Raw genomic sequence first — 2,714 nt, forward strand, 5'->3', positions numbered from 1 at the left:
TCCCTCACAAGAACCCAGGACAAAGACCAGAGAAATTCTTTAATATAAAATAAATGGGGAGCTTATAAAATTGCATTTCAATCAATTACCCTGCTATATAAGGCAAATTCAAAAAAGGAACTAGGGGTGCCTAGGTGGCTCAGGTCATGATCTCGCAGTTTGTGAGTTCGAGCCCTGCATTGGGCTCTGAGCTGACAGCTCAGAGCCTGGAGCCTACTTCGGATTCTGTGTCTCCCTCTCTTTCTCTGCCCCTCCCCTGCTCATACTCTGTCTCTCTCTGTCTCAAAAATAAGTAAAACATTAAAAAAAAATTTTTTTAAAGGAACTAAAACACTCACTTCAGCCACATGTATACTAAAAACTTGGAACCATATGAAGAAAATTAGTATGGCCACTGGAGAAGGATGACACACAAATACATGAAGCATCCCATATTTTTAGGAGCAGGTGATGCATCTGACTTTCCTAACACATATAAACAGACACAGAGAGTTAGACAAAATGAGGAAATGGAGGAATGTGTCACAAATGAAAAAATCAGGACAAAATCAGACCAAGAGACCTAAGTGAAATGGAAATAAGTAATATGCCTGACAGACAATTTAAAGTAATAATCATAAAGATACTCACTGGACTTGAGAAAAGAGTGGAGGACATCAGTGACACCCTTAACAAAGATAAAAAAAAAAAAAGAACCAATCAGAGATAAAGAACACAATGATTGAAATTTAAAAAACACTAGAAGGAAAAAAGAACAGGCTAGAAGAGGCAGAAGAACGAATCAGTGGACTGAAAGATGGATTAATGGGAGGTAAGCAAGCTGAGTAGGTGAGGGGGAAAAAATCAGGCAAAATGAGACTGGACTTAGGGGTCTTAGTGACTCCATCAAGCATAATAACATTCACATTATAGGAATCCCAGAACAATAAGAAAGAGAAAAGGGGACAGAAAATTTATTTGAAGAAATAAAGGCTAAAAACTTCCCAAATTTGGGAAAGAAAACATAAATTCAGATACAGGAAACACAGAGATCTCCCGACAAAATCAACCCAAGGAGGTCCACACCAAGACACATAGTAATCAAAACGGCAAAAAGCAGTGACAAAGAATGAATTTTAAAAGAAGCAAGAGAAAAGAAAACAGTTCCCATACAAGGGAAACCCCATAAACCTATCAGCAGATTTTTCAACAGAAACTTAGCAAGCAAAAAGGTAGAGGCATGATATATTCAACTCGCTGAAATGGAAAAATCTGCAAACAAGAGCACTTTATCCAGCAAGACTATCATTCAGAATAGAGGAGAGATAAAGAGTTTCCCAGACAAACAAAAGTTAAAGGAGTTCATGTCCACTAAACCAGCCCTGCAAGAAATGTTAAAGGGGACTCTGTGAGTGTAAAGGAAAGACCATAAGTAAAAGTAAGAAAAGTAGAAAGCTCAAAAGCAGTAAGAATAAGTATATTTGTAAATTCACTCAAGGGACTGACAAAGCAAAAAGAGGTAAAGTATGACACCATAAACCAAAATGAGGGGAAGAGAGGAGTAAAGAATGGGCTCGAACTTAAGTAACCATCACCTTCAGACAGACTGCTATATGCAGAAGATGGTATATACAAACCTAACAGTAACAACAAATCCAAAACCAGTAATAGATATGCAAAAGAGAAAGAGAAAGGAATACAAGTATATCACTAAAGAAAGCCAACTTACGGTGAGAGAAGAGAGCAAGGGAAGAAAGAAACAAAGATGAACCAAAAATCACACACAAAATGGCAAAAAATACATACCTATCAGTAATTACTTTGAATGTGAATGGACTAAATCCCCCCATCCAAGACAGAAGGTGATGGAATGGATTAAAAAAAAAAAAGAAAAGTAAGACCCATATACAGCTGCCTACAAGAGACTTGCTTCAGACCTAATGACACATGCAGATTGAAAGTGACAGGATAAAGAAATATTTATCATGCAAATGGATGTGAAAAGAAATCCAGGGTAGCAATGCTTACAGCAGACAAAGTCAACTTTAAAATGAAGACTGTAACAAGAGACAAAGAAGGACACTGTATAATCACTAAGGAGACAGTCCAAGAAGAAGACATAACAATTGTAAATATTTATGCACCCAATATGAAAGCACCCAAATACAAAAGGCAGCTAATAACAAACATAAAGGAACTAATCGATAGTAATGTGACAATAGTAGGGAACTTTAACACCCAACTTACATCAATGGACAGATCATCTAAACAAAATACCAACAAGGAAACAGTGGCTTTGAATGACACACTGGACCAGATGGCTTTAACAAACACATTCACAATATTCCATCCCAAAACAGCAGAATACGCATGCTTTTCAAGTGCACATGGAACATTCTCCAGAATAGAGCACATATTAGGTCATAAAAAAGTCTCAACAATTTCAAAAAGATCAAGTTACACCGTGCCTTTTTTCTGACCACAACACAATGAAACTAGAAATCCAACATAAGACAAAATCTGGAAAGAATACAAATACATGGAGGTTAAATAACATGCTACTAAACAGTGAATAAGCCAATCAAAAAATAAAGAAGAAATTAAAAAGTACATGTAAACAAATAAAACTGAAAACACAATGATCCAGAAATTTTTCACATGCAGCAAAATTGGTTCTAAGACGGATGTTTATAGCAATACAAGCTTACTAGCTCAAGAAGCAAGAAAAATCTCAA

General features: G+C 36.3%; 1 non-coding gene across 1 annotated transcript; it reads left to right on the plus strand.

The window, feature by feature from the left end:
- The first annotated feature begins 336 nt into the window (after nt 1–336).
- LOC122479249 lies at nt 337–439 on the plus strand. The gene has a single exon (XR_006296309.1). It is a non-coding gene; the product is annotated as a U6 spliceosomal RNA (small nuclear RNA).
- Nucleotides 440–2,714: the final 2,275 nt, after the last annotated feature.

Source organism: Prionailurus bengalensis, chromosome B1, assembly GCF_016509475.1.
Source record: "Prionailurus bengalensis isolate Pbe53 chromosome B1, Fcat_Pben_1.1_paternal_pri, whole genome shotgun sequence".
Taxonomy (NCBI): Eukaryota; Metazoa; Chordata; class Mammalia; order Carnivora; family Felidae; genus Prionailurus; species Prionailurus bengalensis.